Raw genomic sequence first — 26701 nt, 5'->3', positions numbered from 1 at the left:
TATAATCCAATCACACAGGAATGTTGGCCAAATGTTAGGATGATGTGAAAGAAAGACAATGTGTGAGGTTGTGTGTGGACTGTGAAAGGGGATGTAATTAGTAATTTCCTACTGTCAGTGTTTTTGGTGCTAGTACAGTGATTTAGCCGCAAATGCATATTGCACCTTGGACCTTTTGAGTTTTGTGCCCATTGACAGTACTGTAGAATTTAATTCTCAGTAGGTTTTCTTTCTTGAAACTACAGTAGCTTGGACCATATAATTGCCGTTGATAGCTTGGCAGTGCATGACTTCAAAGTCACTACTAGAATATTATACTCTGGCATAAAGTTTTGCAGCATCACCATTGCAACCTCCTCATTGTCTACTTAGATGCCTACTGAAGTTAACTGCTGAGATATAGACTGCATCCTTTCTATATATTGATTCATATTCTTGCACACACTTAGATTAGTGCCGTACAGAGTGTGACTTAGGTTAATTAGTCTCATTAAGTGTTTGTCTCTGTAACACATCTGTAATGATTCCCACACTCCTAAATAACTTTAAAGTACTAAGAAAAAACTTCATAATAAAATTTAGTTACACATCATCCAGCAACTTATCCATTTATCAGCAATCAACCATCACAAACCTTATTTATTTTCGAGATTCTACACAAACTGCTTTTTAGAGATTATAAACTTGATTCAGATTTATTAACAAATCAAAAAAGGAGCAAATTACTATGTTGCAATCCGAGAGGTGCAAATGCATTAATTGTTTTTGCATGCAGGGAATATCCTGGCAGCTTTTGCAAGAATTCCTGGGCAGCTTTGTTTATATACACCCCTACCAATTATAAAGCTCTCTACACATTTTAAAAGTGCCCACCTGCAGGGCAACATGGTCATTCCAAGATGCAAATTCCTAATTCTTTGCACTTTTTTGTTTTGATCCTGCCCTGCATTGCTAGGGGTAAACGACAGCTAACTGTGGTGCTCTTTTCATATCACTTATAAATTTATAAAGCTATCTAGATACTCCACTACAGGACAGTTAGGCAAGAAGCAGTTTACTGCTCAATTTACTAATTAATCTAAATCGACTACAGTATATTGTGGTTTCTGCCAAAGGCTCTGTAAACCAGCCTGGGACATGTTTTTATGAGGTATTAAATTTTAGTTTCATTTTTTTCTAGTAGACAGTGTTAAAAAATCTATTTGGCTGCCTTTGCTGAATTAATAATAGATTCATTATGACACATAGTAAACGAATACACTTGGGTCACATTGATTTTGAAAGACAATATATTTACACATTAGCTTCAAGACAAGATTTTCAGTGGAGTGATTCCACTTCTGCGTCCTACCAAAATATTAATATTCTATGTCTATGCTGCAGATTTTACAGGCAGTTACATATCCATATGATCCGTTCTGCAAATGTCTACAGATCTCACTGTATTGTAAAGAGGTGCAATTTGCACCTTGCAATGCGACTTGCGATCTGATGGTTGACATATCGGACGGTCCCCAAACATGGAGCGATTGTGTGACCGACCACTCGATATGCTGGCACCCCCTCCCCCACCCGCAAAGCGCTGCATGGGATCATACATCACTCCCCCAGATCAACTGAACATGCAGAAAGATATTGAGGAGCGATGTACGATCCCACTGGAGCGTGCACTGCCGATATCATGCCTACACACGGAATGATATAGCAGTGATATTGTTCCAATCTGTCAGATCGGCTGCTATATCACACCGTGCATGTAAAACTTATTATCTTTACAGACATACAGATTTGTTCTCATACACTTACCCTCAACGCACCATAGGACACGAGATGCATCCTGTGACTGTGCTGCAGCGAGTAGTGTACAGTACGTACCGTCTCTTTATTTGCATGTTATTCGCAACACAGATGCAGCAAAACACCTCTCACATTTTACTACAGACTCTGGGCTGCAACTTTAATTGCACAAGAATTCGTTTTAAACACGTCCAAAGTCGCAGATGAAGCACAATGGAACTTGTCGTGAGAAAAAATCGTAACCACTGCATCGAAGCACTTTATATACAGATTCAGACTCAGTTGCACACAGATATACAATTTTCACACATCAAATTGATCAGTGCAATCTAGCAAAGTAGTTTTGTCGCTCCCAGTTGTTTATTTATGAGACGCCCATTTTCAGCAAAAAAAATGCTTGGTGCAGCCGAGTCACGCTGGACCTGGCACACCGAAGTGGCTGTTTGGAACACCTAAAATCACAGTGTATGAGGTAACATCTGTACTGTATGTGGGGGGGTTATTTTTTTCAATTTGCTAATAGCAATCATTGCTTTGCTGCGATCTATGTTCTGCATACTTGCCCACTCTACCAATTCCTGAAACTCCTGAATTTGGGGAGAGTAGGCAGCTCTTCCACCTTCCACCATTTCTTTGGTGAATTGGGCGGTGGACATGTTGACACAATTTTCTGTGAATTGCATAACAGCAGCCCCCATCACCACACCACTGACTGCGGGTCAGGGATTTGTCTTTAAAATTTTTGCATGCATTAAGGAGGGATATTTTTCAGAAAAAGGCCTATTATTAAATGCGATAAAAACAGGCTTTCCACTTACTAAATAGTAATTCCTGTCGCTAAGTATGGTAACATCAGAATAAGATCATCTCGAAAAGTGCTTTATTCTCTAATAAAAACATTTGCATGCATCATCGGGGCAGACAGGGAATCTCTTTAGTAAAATTAGCATTCCTCATGCCCGAATGCAGGGGCAGACAGAACCTCATGCCCAAAGGGAAGGGCAGACAGAGCCTCACTCTCCTGCTTTAGGTGTGCCAAACAGCCACTTCTGTGCGCCAGGTCCCGCGTGACTCGGCTGCACCAAGCGTTTTTTTTGCTCAAAATGGGCGTCTCATAAATAAACAACTGGGAGCGACAAAACTACTTTGCTAGATTGCACTGATCAATTTGATGTGTGACAATTGTATATCTGTGTGCAACTGAGTACACCACACACTTACCTACTCCCTGGTACTGCTGGTTGGTCCTCTTGTCCTAAAACAAACTGATTGATCCGAAACCCACAGACAGCTAAACTGTCTGTACAGTATAGCTCTACCAACTGACAGGTTAATTAATTCCTACTTATCTGTACACCCTAAATGTCGCTATTTAGCGTTATAAGTCGCACAATAAGTAATTGCTTTACAGACTTTGATTGTGGTTCCAAAGCACAAAAAGATATTATTCACCAAAAAGCAGATAGTTACACGCTGTGATCTAAATACAATTAGCGCAAAAGATTATACATAAATAAAGTACAGTTAATACATTACGCAGGCACTCTGGATCCAGATTTCCGGCATCAAAGGTGAAGCCTCCGTCAACAGAAAGAATATGATGACTCTCTACTGAATATAGAGCGCCTGAATAAATACCCTTACAGAGAGTAGGCAATACAATAGAAATTAGTTGGCATAATCCTATTGGTTCTTCTTCTTGGTTCTTCTGTCATAGGTGAGTTGGTACAATGGTAGTTCAGCCCTCCAATGGCTCTTTGTGTGTGTTTTAACTAATCAATAGACACTACATACAAAGTACATGCTAACACATAATTCTCTATAATCCATAACTTGCAGACGCATGTTGCGATCTCCTTGCCGATGGAACCAGAGATCTGCAAATAAAATGTGGTTTAGAATAGCACCAAACACGATGTGGCTACTAAATACTACACCTTAGATATCAAATACATGCGTTTTATAACATTATACAATAACGAATAAACCTTCTAATATTAGCATTTATACTAAAGAACCTTTTAGGAAATTTGTGTATGTGTAAGTGTAAGAGAATATTGTGTAAAGTTGCTAATATGCGTGGTGTGTTTATGTGTAGAGTGCTTATGATAAACAGCGCAACTGTGCGTAATGTGCGGTGTCTATGCATGTAAGTCTATGTGTGTGTTATGCAATTCAGTGTATTTATGATGGATAAATATATATATATATATATATATATATATATATTATCCCTTTCTAACATATTTTAAAGCTACAGTGCAAGGTGTTACAAGCAGCGAGGTTCACTTCGTCTGATAGCTAACTCAAAGGTTTTCCTCTGCCTATTTAGAATACACTTGTCAGTACTTCTTACGCAAACCTCTGACCATTGTTTCTAACTCTTCATTCGGACAAATTCAATTGTGCATATCAGTGTCTGGGTTATATTTCAATTGTCTGTATGCAGGGTTTCTCAATTTATATGTAAAACACTCACAGAATCCTGGTGTATTTTTTTAATTACTTTTCTCAGACATGTATACAGAAGCTTTCTCATTAATAACTAAACCCTGCATGAATATTGTGTTTGTCAGTGTGAGAGTGTTGTATATTATTCGCTATTTAGTGTTGTGCGAATGTGTGGATACGTGCGCACACTGGATGCGTGCACACGCAATGGTGCATCGTGTATTGTACCAACATAAATTGGACAGCAGACGACCAAATCTCCCGATAACAGTTGAATTGCGGTCGCATGCAATTATTCGACTTCGACAGGTTTTTGCATATTGTCATGATAGGCTAAGAGTCCAGCAGAGTACACACCTAGCAGATATATCAGCAAATGCAGATGGTGGTTGTTCATACACACTGAACAACCATCATTTTCCTTCTGTCCACGTGTCCTGCTGGCTGGGGGTCATGCCGCTGCAAGTGTATGGGCGGTTGGCTGTTCGCCCATACACAAAGCATTATGGACAGATATATCTGCAGATATATCTGCCATTATCTGTGCAGCAAAGCCGACGCGATATGTCTGAATGAATATTTAACCTATTACCCCTGCACTCACCCCCACCAGGGGTGCAGGTAAGAGACTGGCTGAGACACAGTTGGTTGATCCTTGGGAGCAGGGGACCCCATTTTATTATTTGGGGTTTCCACTTTCTGAGCATTGACAATCCTGGCTGATCAGTTTTTATTTGGTTTACATTATGGCAGGGGGACCCCATGCTGTTTGTCTCCTTGCTATAATGTAAGCTTCCCAGCTGGTTCAGAATAGAGAAGTTAATAAAAATGGAGACTAAAGTATGGTGGGATAGGCAGACACTAAACTGGTATCTCAATAATCAAATAATTAAGATTAAAAAACTACCTACACACAATCTAGAAAATAGTGATTTTATGAACAAATGAGAAAATGTTCACAAAGAATGCTCTGAAAATGTGATTAAACTCATTATTGAAACACACACTGACACTTTGGACAAAATAGGGAAAGAGGTACAAGAACTCAACAGTACTTTGGATGTATTTAGAAATGATCAGGAATACACAGAACTAGAAAATATGACTAAGTAAATTAAAGATAGAAGAAGAAACGAGAATTGCAACTGAAAAAAACAAAATAATAAGAGACAAAATAGGCAAACAATACTCGATTGAGTCCAAAAGAAAGCAAAAAAGGAAAGAAATTAACATTAATGATAAGAGAGGTTTCCACATAGCAACACCAAAGAAAGATGGCAAAACAACATAAAGGGTACCAACATTACTTATCACCAGACATGAAGGACACCCATATACAAAACACTACACTTGATGTATCAACAATTCATGACTAAGATACACTCTACTAACATTGATCCAATCATAAATAATAAGGAAGAGGAATGCAGATTAGGACTCAATTTTAGAGACATCCTTCTCAACATACAATGACGAAGAAAGTGATGATGAGTATGAAACCCTAGCTAGAAAATGTATTCTAGAAGGTTCTCAACAACACTGTGAGATAGAAACAATTAATGAAGCACCACTTGATTCAACACATAACAAACCAGACCCCAAACAAAATCAACCAGACAGGAGCAATCATTTTTTAGACAAAGCGGCAGACCAGACCAGTCAACCTGCCATCTAAGTCAGATCACACCCCTCAAAAGGAAAATAGAAGAACTAGCAGAGGACATAGAGGAGGGAAACACATTAGCAAAAAGAAACACTGCAATCCAACTGACTGCAAGGCATCAGGAATATTCAACCTAAGTAAAATGGAACTAAATCAACTTCATGTATCATTACAAAAAGGTTTAAAATTTGCCCCGCAGACTAATATGAACAAGTTTTCAACATATCTGGATCTTAACAAATTTACAAGGAAACTGACATTACAGAAGTATCATCACAAAAACAAGGTAAATCAACATAAGGAGCAGATAGATATGAAATTCAGGCACTCAGATTTGAGACCACATTCCAAATTTTATCCACAACATTTCAGAGGTCACTTAATAGAGACCTTTGAAAGTATTGTTACCTTGACTTAGAGAAACTTTCCAACAACAGGAGAAAAAATATAAACATCAGTAAAGATGAGACAGTCTCACTGAAAGAAATAGGTAACAACCAACAAGTAATCATAAAGCCAGCTGCCAAAGGGGGGGGGGGAGGTGGTTATATTGGACAAAAAAGATTGCATAGAAGAATCTAATAGACTTCTTGGAGACTCCCATACATACCAAATATTAAAAGAAGACCCTACTAAAAGATACCAGTCAGAGATGGACATACTGATACAGGACGGTTATCAATCAGGGATACTAACCAAGGCAGAACATGACTACATCAATAACAGAAATCCAATGATACCAGTATTTTATTATCTGCTGAAAGTCCACAAAAATGCAGAGAAACCCCCCCGGGAGACAAATCATAGCTGGGGTAAACTCCCTAACATCAAACTTATTCCAATATATTGATCAATTGTTACAAACATACATACGACAACAAAAGTCCCATCTAAAGGACACTACCGCTATTCTCCAAATACTGGAAGACACTGTATGGGAGGATGATTATTGGTTCTGCACAAGTGATGTCACCTCCTTATACAGTGTCATAAAGCATGACCAAGGACTTGATGCAGTGAGACACACCTTGAATTAGATACTGATATGACAGAGTTCCTGGTACAAGGAAGTAAATTTATTCTTCAACATAATTTTGTTTGGTTTGAGGGTCAATTCTATTGACAGGTCATAGGGACAGCAATGGGGACTAGGCTTGCCCCAAGCTATGCCAACATTTTCATGGGGCATTGGGAAGACTTTAACATCTGGGCTAACAATGAGCTTGGAGCAAACCTAGGCCTGTGGAAGAGATACATCGATGATGTACTGTTTTTATGGAAAGAAACACCTGAATCACTCAATTCCTTAAAAACAACAATTCAAATGACAGGAATCAAGTATTCAACACAGAATATAGTAAATCCACAATAAACTTCATGGACCTGAACATTTACATCAAGGCAGGCAAAATCCATACATGCACTTACCAAAAACCAGTTGATGTAAATAGTTACATCTATGCAACAAGTGGTCACCATGCAAATTGGCTGGAGACTATCCCCTTTGGCCAATTCCGTAGAATTAGATGGAACTGCACCAAATGCGAGGAATACGTAAAACAAAGCATGGACCATAACCACTTGCCTGCCATGGTCGTATCAGATACAACCATACCAGACTGGGCTTTCCCTGACATGGTTGTATCTGATACAACCAGTCAGAAATGCCCAGTTGGCAGCTTGCTGGAAGTTAACTTCCAGCAACCGCCCATCTCAGAGGAACCTCCCGGTCTCTCTGCTACCTTGATCCTTACCCCTGTGCCAAGACCTGCTGGAAGCAGTGCTTGGGCAGCCCTGTGCTGGTGGCCCCCACTCACTGTAGAGGAGATGGAGCAGCTGCCGGGCACATCAGACTAGCCTGCGGTACTCCAGGACAGAGAGAAGCTGTCAGGCAGAGCCTCCTCTCCCCTCGGCCTAACCCCACCGCCACCAGCTAGAGACAACCTGGCTAAAGGTAACACCTTTTCCCCCCAACACTGTAGAGATAGCAGCAGCCCGGCAGCTATAGAGACAATGCACCTGCCGGGCAAATCCTTCCTGTGTGCCACCCACACTCTGAGCCTTTCCCTGGCAGCACCCACACCTGGTGACTGCAGAAGGAAAGGAGCAGCCGCCGGGCAAATCCTCTTCTCCCACCACCTAGCTAGAGACAGCCCAGCTAAAGGCAAAACCTCCTCCTGCCGCCATATATATAGCAGCAGCTTGGCAGCTGTAGAGACAGGGCAGCTGCTGGGCAAATCCTCCCCCCTTTGGTACACACATCCAGCGGCTGCTCTTTTCCCTCTCCATCCTCCTCCTTTCCCCCTCCCCCTTGTCCACCATCAGTCAGCAGCTGCTCTTGCTGCTGGATAGAGTCCCATCGGGCACCAAGCACGGTGCTGTACCTCCTACTCACCCTCCCACCCATGTGTATACACACCAGACCAGAGCCCTGCCTATATATTATATGTATATAATGTATGTATGTATAGATATATATATATAATGTATGTATATATGTGTATACATGTATGTGTGTATACATATATATATATATATATATATATATTATTTTTTTTAACAATGTTTCCTTTTTCTTTTTTTATATAGGTGTTATAGGCAATTTAGTTTTGATTATGGCGGTCCTGTATCGATCAAGACTCAATACAGGGCCTCCGATTAGAGATGGTATATTATCAGTATACTAAGGATGCCCACTGACCAAGGGTTGCAAAACTATCAATGGTCTATGACAAATAACAAGTTGTTGTGCCATTGCTGATGGTCACCGATACTGTACCATGGATGGCAGCCAGAGCCGATGTTAAGGAAACATCGGTGGCTGTAGTCTAAAACAAGTGATGATTTTTTATCGATGGTTGCCCCATCGATAGATAATCATCGATTGATTGAAAGCACAGTCATTGATGTATTCTTAACATCGGTTGGGGCTATCATCAATGGTGCAGCTGTCAATAACCATCATTACAATATTCCATAGCTTTTGCTATTTTTATTGTATACTGTGTTTAAAAAATAAATAAATAATAAAATTGTGTTGATTAAGTCTCAAAAAGATGTTCTTAACCTATTTCAGTCATAAAAAAACGACAATTTTGGAGCGGTTTTTGGAAACAAATTTTGTCAGTTAAGTGGCTAAAGAGCAATTTATTCAAAAGAAATATGATCCTATACTAGTAGAAGAATTGTACAACAAAGCTAAAATACTTACAAGAGAAGAGTTACTGGAATACAAACAAAAGGAACAACAAAATAGAGACAAATACAATTTCAGCTTAATAACACAATATACCATGATGTCGGTTCACTTCACAAAATACTTAATAAGCACTGGCATATTTTGCTCCAAGATGAAGCACTGGCGAGCATACTGCCAATGAGACCATGCTTAATTTTTGGAAAAGCACCAGACATCAAGAGTAAAATTTTCAAGAATCACTGTCTTAAATCACAACATACACAAAGAACACTGCAAAATGAACAAAGAAAAGGGGGGTTCTTTCACTGCGCCACCTGTATCACATGCAAAACAACTAATGTATCAACAAAAGTAAGATTCATTTTCCAATCAAATAAGACTAAAAAACTTTCAATATTAAAGAACACAACCTGTGAGAGTCATGATATTATATATCTTGCAGAATGCCCTTGTGGGCTGCAGTATGTGGGACGTACCACACGCAAATTAAAGATATGGACTGCTGAACATATCTCCAATATTAAAAAAGGCTTAGAGACACGTAGCTTGTCACAACATTTTAAGGAACTACATGACAGTGATCCCAGGGGTTTGAAGATAATAATACTAATAATAATAATAATAATAATTATTATTATTATTATTATTATTATTTTATTTATATAGCGCTTTTCTCCTAAATGACTCAAAGTGCTTTACATTTGCCTTTACGGTACAAAATACAAAATAAGCTTAAACAAGAGACATTAGTGAAATTCTTGGGTGAAGAGGTGTCTTGAGTCTATTTTTGAAGGATTCTAGAGTGGAGGCCTCTCGAACTGTTCGGGGAAGTGAGTTCCATAAGGTTGGAGCCCCAAAACTGAAAGCTCGACCCCCAGATTAATTCCATGAGATTCTAGGTACTGTTAATAGTCCTTCGTCAATGGATCGCAGTAATCGAGTGGGACAGTAAGGAATCAGAAGCTGCTTTAGGTACCTTGGGCCATAATGGGTATCAAACAAGTCAGAAGGAACTGGAGAGAGGGGGATGATGAGGATGCCATCAATAAGGAAGAATTAAAATTTATATACACACTAAAGACCATGACCCCCTTCGGGCTCAACAAAGATAATGAGGTCAGATCAATTATCATGGGGTGATATATACTGCCAAACCATAGAAACACCAAATAACCTTGATTTAGAGTATTTCTGATATTCAACTAGTTGTATACAATACAACTTGTAGTTATGTTTTCTTTTTGTTCTCTTCCATTCCGAGTATGTTTTATCATCCTTAATAAATTTTAATTGTATTGATATGTACAAGACCCTTAATATGTCCCAGATTTGCACAATGCCCACAAATATTTATCTTATTTTTATTATATTTTATTATTATTATTTTTTCTGAATGATTTAAGTATTAGTTAATGATACATTACTACTAAAGCAATGTGATGTAAACATTCCTTGATTGTGCTTCTTATCACAACGGGAACTGGGTCCTCCCTCCCAGATAATGACGTCACCAACACTAAGGAATAAAAGGACGGAAGTCCAATGTATTCCAGCACTATCCCTGAAGAAGGCTATTTGACACTACACGTTGGAGACTCACCAGTGAACACAATCTAAAAGGCCTAAAGAACAGCTGTAACTATTAGCATCCTGTGCCGGAGCTCACCACAAGTGATGCGACCATACCCGGAAGTTCATTGGTAAGGAAGAGAAGTCGCCTCGAGGAAAACGAGCCAACAAGGGGAAGGAGCAGCATCCCAACAGCGGCAAGGGTGGTGAGTCTCATACAGGAGGGTGTATACGGCAAACAGCTACTTTCGGGAGCTCACACTGTAACAACCCCTCCCCAGACGACTAGCAATCCCCTCCTGCATGTGCTACGGGTATGGAGCCTGCCATACAGGCACACTACCAGCACATGCACAAGGAGGCAAGACGCATAGTCTCTGAGCTGCCTCTGCCATTCAGCTGAATTGCCGTACTACATCTACGGGAGGATCATCTCCTGCGCACAAAATCTATTAACATCCAATTTGATCAGCAGGACGCCACAGGTCACTTTAGACATTAAGGATAGACATCAGCACAATTATCAGTGACACCATATTAATCATCAACATCACCTATCAAGTTTTGGAGGTACAGATCTGCCCAGCTATTTTGTTGCTCATGGCGTGGCGTGAGTCGCGCCATGGACTTGTGGCATGGCGTGCAGGCCTCTGAGTCGTGCCATGGACCTGTGGAATACCATGGTATTCTTCAACTAAGGATATGCTACGGCATGAAATACAGTGCTTAATCACTGGGTGGCGAGTGCTCCACTTTTGTAATTGCATGTAATACAGTGCTTAACCGCTGGGTGGCGAGTGCTCCACTGTTGTAATTTGTACTGAATGCCTTGTACTGAATGCCATACTGTTAAACTTACAGTAAATTGGATGGATATCACATTCACAGCATTTGCATGTTCGCACAACCAATACTGTATTTTTAATGTCACATAATGTACCGTACAGTAAGATCTTATAACAGGATGCAAATCACTGCACATACAGTATTGTATGGTACATACGGTACGGTGCAGTAACTGAACAGTAGAGAAGTTGCCCGAGTTGTTGTCACGGTATAACCGATACTGTAGATTAATGAGATGCACGCACAGCTTTCACTGAGATGGGATGAATTACAGTATGACAATTATTATTTTTTTTAATTAAAAACAGCAGCGGGAGGAGTGCACAAGGATGAGGCCGCTCTGTGCGGTTCACTGTAGCTGTCATGTGGGCTAGTGGTTAGGTTATCACTGTGGTAGAATTATGGTCCCGGGTTCGATCCCTGGAAAAGAATACCGTACCGTATATTTTTTTTTATTGTCACTGTCTGCTCTGGACACTATAGTGAAACTACTTTAGTAGTGTTGTACTGTAATACTGTAGTGTTGTTGTTTAAACGGCTGCTTAAAAGTAAGACATTGCAAACTGATTGTGCGTTTAAATAGTGCAAAACTGTCGTCAATGTCTGCGCTGTGGTGGCTGTCTGCTTCGAGGGGTTGCAATGGGATTTCATGCGCATGCCCAGTGGAGGGGTTACAATGGGATCTTTAGCGCCAAGAGAGGGCTCTGTATTACAAACTGTGCGTCCAAAGCACAAAACGCAAACATGCGACAACGTAGATGCGTCTCGGCCTTACACACGATAGATACATCCCTTGGACTGTGTCTGAGAGTGGTTTCTGACTGTGAGACAGCGCTCTGTGTTCAAAGCTGACTGTGCGTTTGAAGCACAAAATAGCGTTGCATCGCAAACTTATGACAATAGTGATGCTGTTCCAACCTTGCACACTAAGTACGGTAGTACTGGGATCTGTATGAGAGAGAGCTCTCTGTATTACATGGTTGGCGCTATGGTGGCTGTCAGCCATCTGCGATGGATTAGAAATGGAGGGGGTACAATGGGATCTGTGGCGCCAAGCCATACGCCATGTAGCGCTATGCCATCACTGAGCATGCGCAGTTGGCTGTATTACTGCAGTCGGTATGCTGTTGAATTTCCATGCCCAGTAGGAGGGTTGCGATGGGATTTCTGGCGCATGCCCAGTGGGCCGAGAGTCATACACAGTGCATCAGGTCCCTTCCCCCAAAGCAAGCAAGAGCCTCTCTTTACCATAATAAAGGATGCTTTGTTAATCCATTTACTGTAAGCAGTCAGCTCTGCCCTAGTGTCCTGAAAAATGCTACGAATAGTGGCCATTGCCAAGGACACCATCCCACGTCTGCTAGGACAACTAGTGTGCCACTATGAATGTGCCTGTACTGTATATTAAAAACTGACGGTGCCGTTGAATTTAGCACCACAGAATAGTGATTTCATAACTGCAGAAACTGGTAGTGAATCTACTGTATAGAATGAGAGACAGGGCTGACGGTGCTGTGTATAGCATTACACCACAAACTTGTGACAATGTAGTGATAGTGATTTCATGACTTTAGAAACTTTTCAATCCCATGATGCCCACACTACTTTGCCACTACGGTTATGACTACATTACAGTGCACCACAGACGCCTGCCGTAACGAGTGAATTAGTGTCGACGTGCGTCGTGCTTTGTGCGATGTACAACGTGCGTCACTGGCTAGTGACAATGGCTGCTATGAGGGCAAGATGCTACTCGTCCGACGAGCTCTTTGTCTTGGTGAAGTGGTGGGACCAAGCGTTCACCACAAACCAAGACAAAGAGCTCACCTACAGAAGTGCGAGCCGCGAAATATATAGCCTATACAGCGTGCGCCGCAAAGTACGCTCACTCCAGCGCAGGTGGAGTGACCTTCTGAGGAGGGACAGGCCTCGTCTAGAGTGCATTCGGAGGCAAATAATTCGAAGTAAGTACAGCATTGCTGTATAATCACATGAATTACAGTATACTGTACAATAACGAATACAGTACAATGCACGACACTGACATACTCTACATTACTGTACACTGCACTGTAGGGTGTTGGATACTACAGTATCTGACGATGACTGACAGTTGTTACCACATACTGACATGACTGGCAGACATTTGATTGACAGGCTGATTAAATCTACAGTACTGTACTGTACATGGACTAAAGGGTTACACACTATTGGTCGACATGGCTTGTTTGATTAATAAACCTACAGTAACAAAAGGCAAGTTGATTGATCCACCATTCTAATGTCTGTCGACCAAATCTATGTTAACCTACAGTACTGTACACACTATTTTTCTGTGCTGCGCCTGCCCCCTTTATGTCTGACATTATTACTGTACGTCATGGACAGATTCAGGGGTCTCCAATCAGCTCCCAACTGTCATCTCACAGGCTGTGTTTAAAAAATGAAATTTGGGAGCTGATTGGCTGGTATCTTATCACTTCTCCCTCTGTGCCCCATTTACAAATGAAGGGAAATACCAGGGGGAATTTTCATTTAGTATCACTGTGATACAAACGAAAATTCCACTGGTACTGTATTTATTAATAACGTACTTACCCCTCCGGCGAGGTGTCGCAAAGTCCTCAGCGAGGTCCTCCGCTGGGTTCGGGCTCCAGTGTCATGCACATGTGCCATCTTGTACAGCTCGTGGGGTGGCGACAGTGCCACCCACATAGCCTATGTGTGACGTTGCACCACTTGGTCATACAGTACTTTACTGTACTGTATATTTTTTATATACAGTACAGTACAGTACCATACTGTTTTATTTTGGGCCCAATGTCAGCTTCACAGACAACAGTAGTTTTTGTACTACAGTATACTGTATTGGTTTGTATTTTAATCAATAGCTAATTCCCTAAGGCCATCTACAGTACTGTCCCGTAATCCCTCTCCAATTTGGAATAGAGGTCTGAACTCTTGTTTTCAAATGCTCCTTAATGACGACATGTATTTTTCCCCAAAGGGCAAGCAGCACCCCCTGCCCCGGCAGCGCCACCACCGCCGCCACCACCACTGCCACCACCCCCACCACCGCCAGCAGCCGGGCCCAGTGGGCTGAATTTTCGGAGTAAGTACAGTACACACTACTGTACACTGTTCTCTCTCTCTCTCATTTGTGTGTTTGTTTTTGGTGTTATGGAGACTCTGGTCAAGATTTGTACAGTTTATTTGTTTCAAAATGGTTTTGAGGGAAACTGACAGTACAGTGTTCCTTTTCCACAGTCCTACCTCCACGACCACCACCACCACCACCTTCTGCAGCCTCCTCCTCAAATGACAGTGGTAATGATTACAACAGTTACAGTATGGACACAATAGTGTAATGCTACTGCCTCTTTGATTTTTTGTATAATATTTTTTTTCTTATACTGTACACACAGACAGACTCGTGCCCATGCCATGTAAGTACAGTACACCACATTGTTTTCTACAGCACTGTATATCTCTCCTTTTCTTCCCTTGTCAGTCTCTCTCTACTTACGGTATCTCTTTCTCTCTCTCTCTTTATCCCTCTCTCTCTTTCTCAGTGTCTCTCTTTTCTGTACTAGTGTAATAGTAACATTATTTTTTTTCAACAGTATCACCAAGTCAAGGGTACATCCCCGGGCCCAGTGGCTTCATCTGGCCGCGTAAGTACACTGCACCACATTTTTTTCTACAGTACTGTATATCTCTCTCTCTCTCTCTCTCTCTCTCTCACTCCCTCTGTTTTTCTCTCTCTCTTTCTCTCTCTCTTTTTCTCTCTTTATCTCTCTCTCTCTTTCTCTCCCTCTGTTTTTCTCTCTCTCTTTCTCTCTCTCTTTTTCTCTCTTTAGCTCTCTCTCTCTTTCTCTCTCTCTCTCACTCTCTCTCTCTTTATCTCTCTCTCTTTCTCTCTCCCTCTGTTTTTCTCTCTTTCTCTTTCTCTCTCTTTCTCTCTCTTTCTCTCTCTCTCCTTCTTTCTTTCTCTTTATCTTTCTCTCTCTTTAATTTTCCTCTCTCTCTCTTTTTTGCTCTCTTTCCCTGTTTTTCTCTCTTTCTTTTTCTCTCTCTCCCTGTCTCCCTCTGTTTCTCTCTCTCTCTTTTTCTCTTTCTCCCTTTCTTTCTCTCTCCCTCTGTTTTTCTCTTTCTCTCTTTCTCTCTAAAAACATCTCCAACGTCTTCTCCTTACACAATAATTGTTTCTGTCCTTGTGTATTTTAGTTGAAGACATTAAAGGGCCTCAGCCCTCCCCAGGGCAAGAGGAGGACCCAGACTCCCCTCCCCAGCCAAGTAAGTACTGTATACAGTTTTATACTGTAGGACATTTTGTATTAATACTGTAATACAGTACAGTATATACTGTAGTAATGTTACAGTTGAGTATGTTTACCCTATACTTTCCCACTGAGTACTGTACAATACTGTATTATTATTTTCTTTACACAGAACACCTCCATATAGTGATTGTGGAGCTGGAGAGCAGCGTATTTTTTTTTCTCTCTCTCTTTCTTTCTTTTTCTCTCTCTCTTTTCTGTAACATACTGTAATTTTTTTCAACAGCATCACCAACCAGTGGCCTCCCCATGCCATGTAAGTACAGTACTGTATCTCTCTGCTTTATTTCCCTAGTCTCTCTCTCTTTCTCTCTCTCTTTCTCTCTCTCCCTTTCTTTCTCTCCCTTTCTCTCTCTCTCTCTCTTTCTCTCTCCCCCTCTATCTCTCTCCCTCCCTCTTTCTCTCTCTCTTTTTTTCTCTCTCTCTTTCTCTCTCTTTACATGTTTTTTTTTCCCACAGTTCCAGAGACCGTACCTCCAGCCGGCCCCAGCGAGAGTCTGTGTAAGTACAGTACTGTACACTACAGTACATTGTTCTCTTTCTCTCTTTTTCTCTCTCTCTCGCTTTTTCTGTCTCTTTCTCTCTTTTTTTCTCTCTCTCCCTCCCTCCCTCTCTCTCCCTCCCTCCCTCTCTTTCTCCCTCCTTATCTTTCCCTGTCTTTCTCTACCTCTATCTGTCCCTCCCTTTCCCCCTCCCTCTCCCCTCTCTCCCCTCCCTCTCCCCTCTTTCTCTCTCTCTCTTTCTCTCTTTCTTTCTCTTTTTCTCTCTCTCTTTTTCTTTCTCTGTCTCTTTCTCTCTTTTTTTCTCTCTCTCTTTTTCTCTCTCCCTTTCTTTCTCTCCCGTTCTCTCTCTATCTCTCTTTCTCTATCCCTCTTTCCCCCTCTATCTTTCTCTTTCTCTCTCTCTCTCCCTCTCCTTTGTTTCTCTCTTTTTCTTTCTCTCCCTCCCTCCCTCTCCCCCCCCTCTCTCTCTCTCTGTTTTTCTCTATCTTTTTTTCTCTATCTCTCTTTCTCTCCTTCCCTCTCTTTCTTTCTCTCCCTCCCTCTCTCTCTCTCTCTCTCCCTTTCTTTCTCTCCCTTTCTCTCTTTCCCTAACCCCCTCTCCCCCTCTATCTTTCTCTTTTTCTCTCTCCCTCTCCTTTGTTTCTCTCTCTCTCTCCCTCTCTCTCTCTCTCTCTCTCTTTTCTTTCTTTTTTTCTCTATTTCTCTTTCTCTTTCTCCCTCTCTTTCTTTCTCTCCCTCCCTCTCTTTCTTTCTCTCCCTCCCTCTCCCTCTCTCTCTGTCTCTCCCTCTCTCTCTCCCTCCCTTTCTCCCTCTCTTTCTCTCACTCTCTTGTTTTTCCCTTTCTCATGTTTTTTTTCCCACAGTTCCAGAGACCATACCCCCAGCCAGCCCCAGCGAGAGTCTGCGTAAGTACAGTACATTGTTCTCTCTCTCTCTTTTTCTTTCTCTGTCTCTTTCTCTCTTTTTTTCTCTCTCTCGTGTGTTTTCATTAATTTTTTGACTTGTCAACATTTGTTTTTCTTTGACACAAGATGACTGCCTTATCGTGGAGGCAGGCAGCAGCCCTGCCCCGATCTGCAAGTACAGTAGTGTACTGTACATTACATTGTTCTACCACTGTATACTTACTGTCTCTCTCTCTCTTTCCATGCATCTCCAACCTCTTCTCAATACACGCTAATTCTTTCTCTCCTTGTGTTTTTCTTATTTTCCAGTACTGTACAGTATGTTTCGGTGACCTGTCTTTAGGTGCATACACGCTAGACGATTTGGATGAACGCTAACAATATTGTTCAATGATACAGTACAGTACATTATACAGTGTTGTTCATATCATCTAGTGTGTACTGTATGCAGTAAATCACCAAGGATGCATGTGCGCGCTCCCCCAAGGCATCAATGATATCCGCAGTGGGCTGTACATGCAGGTCAATCTATGGATATTGTTGACCCTCCCACCCCCTTGTCTTTCTTCGCTGCCGGCATCAGCAAGTGTGTATAGGGTACTCTTGACAACGCCGGCACTGTGATGAACAATATCGCCTCATATACTGTATAAAGTACCTGGTCTAATGCCCATGTCCCACACTGTACAGTAAGTGGATACTGTCATTAAAGTGTAATAATACAGTAGTAATAGTACTGTCAGGCTGAATTATTGACATTTTTCCATATTGTTTTCATGCAAAATGACAATTTTTTTTACCCACAGTGCAAGGCACAGAAGGGCACCAGCCTCCCATAGACGATCCGTGGAAACGGAAACAGTCCATTTTGTGTAAGTACTGTACCGTACACTACTTTACATTGTCTTCTACTGTATCGCACTCCTTTTTTTTTACTTTCACAGTGTCTCTCACTCCCTCCCGTACTACAAAGACCCATCTCACTTGCTCCGGGGCTCGCGTGCGCACTGCCAGACAATCGACCCGGTTGCGTGCGGATCTGAATCAGGCCCTACTGTAATTCTTTCTCTACTGTACTTGTATGACAGGAACATTCTGTTTTTTTTCCCCCACAGTTCTGCAACAAGGAAAGCCCCGGCGCCAGTCCCCCACTGACCCAAATTTGGGTTTTTGCCCGTGTAAGTACTGTACCTTACACTACTACAGTATACAGTGCTATAAATTGTCTTCTACTGTATCACTCTCGTTTTTTGTGTGTTTGTATTGGTGTTATGTACAGTATGGAGGTGTTATTTTTTCTACCGTATAATCGTTTTTTCTTAAACACACAGTCAAAAAATTCAAACAGGAGCAGCTGGAGGCACAGCTCCCTGGCCTCTGTATGTGTAAGTAGAGTACTGTATCTTTTCCTGTCTCTCTCTGTTTCTCTCTCCCTCTCTGTCTTTCTGTCCCTCCCTCTCCCCCTCCCCCTCTTTTTCTTTTTCTCCCTCCCTCTCCCCCCCTCTCTCTCTCTTTCCCTCTCCCTCTCTCTCTCCCCCTCCCTCTCTTTCTCTCTCTTTTTCCCTCTCTCATTCTCTCTCCCTCTCTCTGTCTTTCTCTCCCTCCCTCTCTCTTTTTCTCTCTCTCTCTCTCTCTCTCTCTCTCTCTCTCTCTTTTTCTCTCTGTCTTTCTCTCTCCCTGTCCCCCCCTCCCTCTTTCTTTTTCTCCCTCTGTCTGTGTTTGTTTTTGTTGTTATGGAGGCTCTGTTCAAGATTTATGGTGCGTACACTCTGGGCGATAAAGTGGACAACTCAGGGAGCATATCGTGTAGTGTGTACTCACCATTACACAGTTTATTTGTTCCCAAATGGTTTTGATGGAAACTGTTCTTTTTCCACAGTCCTACCACCACCAATGGCGGCAGCGGCAGCTCCACCACCAACGGCGGCAGCGGCGGCACCACCATCACCACCCTCCAGTGGTGTTTCCATGCCACGTAAGTGCAGTACACCACATTCTTTTCTACAGCACTGTATCTCTCTCCTATTTTTCCCTTGTCAGTCTCTCTCTCTCTTTCTCTGTCTTTCTCTCTCCCTCTCCCCCCCTCCCTTTCTCTCTCTCTTTTTCTCTCTCTTTTTCCCTCTCTCTTTCTCTCTCCCTCTCTTTCTCTCCCTCCCTTTCTCTTTTTCTCTCTCTCTCTCTCTCTTTTTCTCTCTGTCTTTCTCTCTCCCTCTCCCCCCCTCCCTCTTTTTTTTCTCCCTCTGTCTGTGTTTGTTTTTGTTGTTATGGAGGCTCTGTTCAAGATTTATGGTGCGTACACACTGGGCGATAAAGTGGACGACTCAGGGAGCATATGGTGTAGTGTGTACGCACCATTACACAGTTTATTTGTTTCCAAATGGTTTTGATGGAAACTGTTCTTTTCCACAGTCCTACCAACACCAACGGCGGCAGCGGCAGCACCACCACCACCACCAACGGCGGCAGCGGCGGCACAACCACCAACACCCTCCAGTGGCGTTTCCATGCCACGTAAGTGCAGTACACCACATTCTTTTCTACAGCACTGTATCTCTCTCCTATTTTTCCCTTGTCAGTCTCTCTCTCTCTCTCTGTCTTTCTCTCTCCCTCTCACCCCCCTCCCTTTCGCTCTCTTTTTCTCTCTTTTTCCCTCTCTCTTTCTCTCTCCCTCTCTGTCTTTCTCTCCCTCCCTCTCTCTTTTTCTCTCTTTTTCTCTCTCTCTCTTTTTCTCTCTGTCTTTCTCTCTCCCTCTCCCCCCCTCCCTCTTTCTTTTTCTCCCTCTGTCCGTTTCTCTCGAGAGGTTCTCAAGACTGTCCTTCTGACACCATGCACATCTCTCACGTAAACCACGTCCGAAGCATCCGTTAAAGGTCCATGTATGGGGAGGTATATCTCGTTGGGGTGCAGAATCGATCTATATTTTTGAAGGTGCAGTACAGTAATGTTTGTTGTAAAAATTATTTACAGTCCTGTACAGTGTATGCTTGTTACTGACAATTTCTCATCTCTTTTGGCATCATGGATAAGACCTTCTTCCAAGAAAAAATAGTAGATTGCTGTATGGTGCCATTTGTGAGAAAATGCTTTCCATCAGGACATCGATTATTCCAGGATAATGATCCAAAACATTCGGCTTCAGCTAAATTCATGGAAGAGAGAGGGATAAATTGGGAACGCACACCACCAGAGTGAGTATTGTCCTATAGTACTGTATTAACTGTTTATTGTACCAAAAAGTATGTACAGTACCGAGCAGTAATTATTCTAGTACACTTTTTACTAAAGTACAGTAGTGTGACTGAATATTTGATTTTTTTTTAACTTTCCTGTAGGTCACCGGACATGAATCCCATTGAAATGGTCTGGGCCCAGTTGAAGAGGTTCATCAGGTCTGATGTGAAACCAACAACTAAACAGGAACTTTTGGATGGGATAATGAAGTTTTGGAGAACAGTATTGACACGTGCCCAGTGTAACAATTATATTGATCATCTCCATAGAGTCTTACCAGTTGTCATTGAAAGAAACGGTCAAGCAACTGCTATGTAGCTTATACTGTACTGTATATAATTAGTCATGTGGAGGAGGGGTTTAACTTCCTCTTTTCAGTTTGTGATCTGGACTGCTAAGTACTGTACACTGTGTCCATACTGTAAGTACAGTATTGTGGTTGTGCTTTCTGTCCCTACATTATACAGTATTCTCCTAATTTATTTTATAAGCTCTTTATTTACAATAACTTTCCCTTACTGTACCTTATGTACTGTACTTCATACTTTTCCTCTTTTCCTTACACCTACTTTTACTGTACATTGCCCCCTGTTCCAAGGCACACATTGGCATCATCACAGATTGTGCTGCAGCTGCCAGTTTCTGCTACTGCGCTTGATGTTGCCATTTGTAATGCAGATGTTTCAAGTTTTCAGGTTCCTTTGGTTCATATACAGTACAGTAGTAGTGGCTGCTTCAACATCCACATCCATAGTAGGGATGTGCAGGCTCGGATAGGTTCCGAACTCAACGTGCAAACTCGAACCTATCCGAGCCTGCACATCCCTAATCCATAGTTGTAGGCATACAGTACTGTACAGTAGTGGGTGCACCGTGCATTGAGAGACAGGCTTCTACTGTACATCTACTGTATGGTTGGAGCGGCGGTCCCTTCGACATCAGGATAAGGTGAGAAAAGCATTTTTGCTAATGTTAGTGCTCTGTTATCGCATTCAGATGAATCTTCTGATACTTCTAGCTCCCTGCCAGTTTGTTCTTTGGGAAACCCAGGGCCACCTGCTGCTACAATAGGGGGGGGGGGGTTTGGAGTTATTTTCGCTTTTGACATCAAAATGACAGCTGGTGTTCACCTCCATCTGGGTCACCCAAATACTGTCTTGTTTCCTGTATTTTTTTTTTTTTATCGTTATATGGGCTGTGGGCCTAGGGGCACTGCTTACAGTATTTCACCACCAGGCTTAATTATAATACAAATTAGTTATTAATAAATTTGTTAGGCTGGTTAGTTAGGGCATGTACAGTATATTAATGTGGAGAAGTGGATTAGTGTGACACTGTTAGAGCAGGGAAGGGCCCTGCACAGCAGATTCTCTCTCCTACAGTACAGGGTGTGTGGGATCAAGCAGGATGAAGAACAAGAGCATCTCCGGTGAGAACCTGTGTGTCTGTCTTTTACTGTCTGTTTGTCTCTGCCTATCCTCCTTTCTTCAGGGCGTACAGTGGACCTTGCACTCCGATGCAAGGTAGAGTCTGCACCTGGTATAGGTGAAACTCTGGATCTGAGGCCAAAAGTGCCAGTGATGATTTTAACTTAAAAGCCTAATCTTTTTGTGTACTGTAGTCCTCGGTCCAGTAGGGCGTATTGGTCGGCATTGAGGAAGGACTGTTCTCACGTCATCTCCTTCCTCCTACTGTAGGTACTGTACAGTAGTCATGTCCGTGTCCAGCTTGGAATTCCAGGACATGCCAGCGGTAGAAGAAAGAAGCGTGGGACAGTAGAGGACTACAGGGGTGGAAAGCTAAAGAAGTCCCCCCCACCTATGTACAGCATGTTACTGTAGGTTAAATAAAAATTGTCATTAATTTATACAATTGGTGTTTGTACTGTATGTACTGTAATTCAGTCTTTAAGTGCGCCTGAGACCCAACACGTGCATCCTGTCATTAAAAAGGTACAAAAAGTCAATAACACACAGATGCAGGGGAGTATCATCCTATTGGCCAGGATTTCACTCACCAGGGGCGCGCCAGCCAATGGGGGTAGCCGCCCACAGTCATATACTGTACAGTATCCCTGTTGCCCATCACAGTGATTTCACAGCTGCCCGGCACTTATAGTAGAATACAGTACAGTAGACATACAGTACTGTATACACTGAGGGCCATTTTCAATTTAGGGGTGGTCTATTTCCTTTTTTTAGCCGGTCTCGTCTTTTCACTCCAAGGGGTCTATTTACTGTACTAAGCAGTGTTAGGAGACAGAGTGAAAAGTGCTAAAAAAGTGATAAGGTGTCAGTCAATCAGCTCCCACCTGTCATTTTTCAAATAAAGCCTGTGAGATGACAGTTGGGAGCACATTGGTTGGCACTTTTTCACCCATTGGAGCAAAAACACGTGATTGGCTAAAAAAAGTTTTGCAGATTACGTCATTTCGCCAGGTGTAAAATTATCGCTGTATTCAATTTGAAAGCTTTTCCGCCTACCGTAGGCGGGAAGTCAATGCAATGTATAGAAAGACAGTATGTGAAAAAGTTTCGCCTACTGTATGAATAGCAGGCGGAAAAAATTGGTGAATTGGGGTGCAATGTTGCGGGAAGCCTTCAACGTGCAGCCTTAAGACAGTCCCCTAAAGGTACTGTAAACTGCATAACTTTTTTTTTTTAAAAAGTTAGAACACACTAAAAATTCACTTTCATTTTGGTGGCGGAAGAAAAAAAATTGGGGGGAAAAAGTTAAACATGTAGGGGTAAATTTACTAAGATGGGAGTTCTATTTAAGAAGTTACTGTACTGTATGTTGCCCATAACAACCAATCAGATTCTACTTCTCATTTATCTACAGTAGCACCTACTAGAAGATACAGTAATACCTGGAATCTGATTGGTTGCTATGGGCAACATCACTTCTTAATACAACTCCCATCTTAGTACATTTACCCCCTAATATATAAAATGTACTGAGTTTAGTAAGCGTTGGATAACAATACTGAACAAAAGTAGCGAAGACTTTTAAAAAAGAAAAAAAAGCGCTACATGGGTATACTGTAGATCTGAGCATGCGCCTAAGATACGATGATGTACAGTATTGGTATTGCAGGCGGCTGTAGTGTAATGGTAAATAATCAAACCAATACATTACGCTGCCTGTACAACCCTTTTGCGGGTTCGAAACTTGAAAGGTTACACTTTTTATTTTTTATTATTATTACACAGTCAAGGTTACACTTTTTTGTCATAAAGTACTGTGGCATAGAAATACCAGAATTTCTGGATAATGTATTAGTGAAGATTTAAAACAAAATAAAATTACCGTATACAGTATATACTTTAAAGGGCTCGAACCAGCGGGACAAGAAAATGGTAGATGCAGTAGGGCTAGGCATTAGCCCCCTAGACTACTGCATCTACTGTACTGTAGTTCCTAGAGTCATGGAATCACTACAATGCCTACCGTATTGTACTTACTATAATACAGACAACTGGGCATGCGCAGTGCTATGAGACTCAATACGCCACAGTGTAGCATGCAACTAGCAATGCGGTATACTGTATGGAATACTGTATGGAGCAACAAACTACAGTACTGTAGCTGGGCACATCTACAGTACAATATATTGATTTTTGTAAGGGTTGGATAACTAGACTGAACTACAGTACTATAGTGAACATTAAAAAAAAAAAAATTATCAAGGTCTCGAACATAAGGAGAGAAGTGTAAGCAAGACGGATCACCTAACCCCTTGCTCACAAGTCTCTCCTAGTAAGAATTGCATCTGTCCTCTACAGTACTTTATGTGACATCTACAGTACCATACGATGAAGTACTCAGGCGTCTGTAGCGTAGAGGTAAGAAATCGAACTTCTACATTGCAGACGTCTGTACAACCCGGTTCCGGGTTCGAAACCTGGAAGGTTAAACTTTTTTTAAATTATTATTAGACAGTCAAGGTTACACGTTTTATTTTTAATATTATTATTACTAGGGGAGAGCGGGTTCGGATTTCTGAAATCCGAACCCCCCGGAGCCCCCCCGATCCGAGGCCGATCCGAGTCAGGCTCGACTTTTCCCGCCTGACTCGGATCTGAAATCGAGGCAAAACATCATCATCCCGCCTTCCGGGTCTCGCGGGTTTTGAATCCTATATAAGGTACCCGCGTCGGCACCATTTTCTCACTCGGCTGTGGACAGTGAAGAGGGAGGGTGGGAGTTAGGGCTGGCTGGGCTGTGTAGTGTAGTGTAGTGCAGTGTAGTGTTGTGCTGTGCTGCGCTGCGCTGTGCTGCTGTTGTCCATAGGGGCTGTGTCCACTACTTCAAAGTCCATAGGGCCTGGCTGTGTTGTGCTGTGCTGCTATTGTCCATAGGGGCTGTGTCCACTCCTCCAAAGTCCATAGGGGCTGGCTGGACTGTGTTGTGCAATCAGTTGTCCATAGGGGCTGTGTCCACTCCAAAGTCCTGTGCAGTGTCCCAGTCCTAAAGGGGTGCTGTAGTGTTGTCCAGGGGGTGCTCTGTCCGTCAGGGGTGCTCCCCCAAGTGCTAAAAAAAATTATATTTTTTCTGTGTTGTGAATTGTGTGCACTGTCGCTGCACGTGCATCAACAAAGGAGCAGCGCCAAGCGTGTGCCTGTGTCCCATAAGTAAAAGGCCGGCTGGCTTGTCCATTAAAGGGTGCTGTAACCCCCAAAGGGCACTCCAAACAAAATGAAAAAATATATTTTTTTGTGTTTGTGAATTGTGTGCGCAGTAGCCGCACGTGCATCAACAAAATAGTGCCAAGCGTGTGCCTGTGTCCCATAAATAAAGGGCCGGCTGGATTGACTGCTAAAGGGTGCTGTAACCCCCAAAGGGCACTCCAAACAAAATAAAAAAATATATTTTTTTGTGTTTGTGAATTGTGTGCGCAGTAGCCGCACGTGCATCAACAAAGTAGTGCCAAGCATGCGCCTGTGTCATAAGTAAAAGGCCAGCTGGCTTGACCGTTAAAGGGTGCTGTAACCCCCAAAGTACACTCCAAACAAAATAAAAAAATATTTTCTGTGTTTGTGAATTGTGTGCGCAGTAGCCGCACGTGCATCAACAAAGTAGTGCCAAGCGTGCGCCTGTGTCATAAGTAAAGAGCCGGCTGGCTTGTCCATTAAAAGGTGCTGTAACCCCCAAATACACTCCAAACAAAATAAAAAATATTTTCTGTGTTTGTGAATTGTGTGCGCAGTAGCCGCACGTGCATCAACAAAGAAGTGCCAAGCGTGCGCCTGTGTCCCATAAATAAAGGGCTGGCTGGATTGACCGCTAAAGGGTGCTGTAACCCCCAAAGGGCACTCCAAACAAAATAAAAAAAATGTTTTCTGTGTTTGTGAATTGTGTGCACTGTGGCTGCACGTGCATCAACGAAGGAGCAGCGCCAAGCGTGCGCCTGTGTCCCATAAGTAAAAGGCCAGCTGGCTTGTCCGTTAAAGGGTGCTGTAACCCCCAAAGGGCACACCAAACAAAATAATAAAACATATTTTTTTGTGTTTGTGAATTGTGTGCGCAGTAGCCGCACATGCATCAACAAAGTAGTGCCAATCGTGCGCCTGTGTCATAAGTAAAGGGCTGGCTGGCTTGACTGTTAAAGGGTGCTGTAACCCCCAAAGTACACTCCAAACAAAATAAAAAAATATTTTCTGTGTTTGTGAATTGTGTGCGCAGTAGCCGCACGTGCATTAACAAAATAGTGCCAAGTGTGCGCCTGTGTCCCATAAATAAAGGGCCGGCTGGATTGACTGCTAAAGGGTACTGTAACCCCCAAAGGGCACTCCAAACAAAATAAAGAAATATATTTTTTTGTGTTTGTGAATTGTGTGCGCAGTAGCCGCATATGCATCAACAAAGTAGTGCCAAGCGTGCGCCTCTGTCCCATAAGTAAAAGGCCGGCTGGCTAGTCCGTTAAAGGGTGCTGTAACCCCCAAAGGGCACTCCAAACAAAATAAAAAAATATATTTTTTTGTGTTTGTGAATTGCGTGCGCAGTAGCCGCACGTGCATCAACAAAGTAGTGCCAAGCGTGCGCCTCTGTCCCATAAGTAAAAGGCTGGCTGGCTAGTCCATTAAAGGGTGCTGTAACCCCCAAAGTACACTCCAAACAAAATAAAAAAATATTTTCTGTGTTTGTGAATTGTGTGCGCAGTAGCCGCACGTGCATTAACAAAGTAGTGCCAAGCG

The sequence above is a fragment of the Taudactylus pleione genome, unplaced genomic scaffold (assembly GCF_031769625.1).
Source record: "Taudactylus pleione unplaced genomic scaffold, aTauple2 ptg000296l, whole genome shotgun sequence".
NCBI lineage: Eukaryota > Metazoa > Chordata > Amphibia > Anura > Myobatrachidae > Taudactylus > Taudactylus pleione.
Note: the sequence above shows the minus strand (reverse complement) of the source record.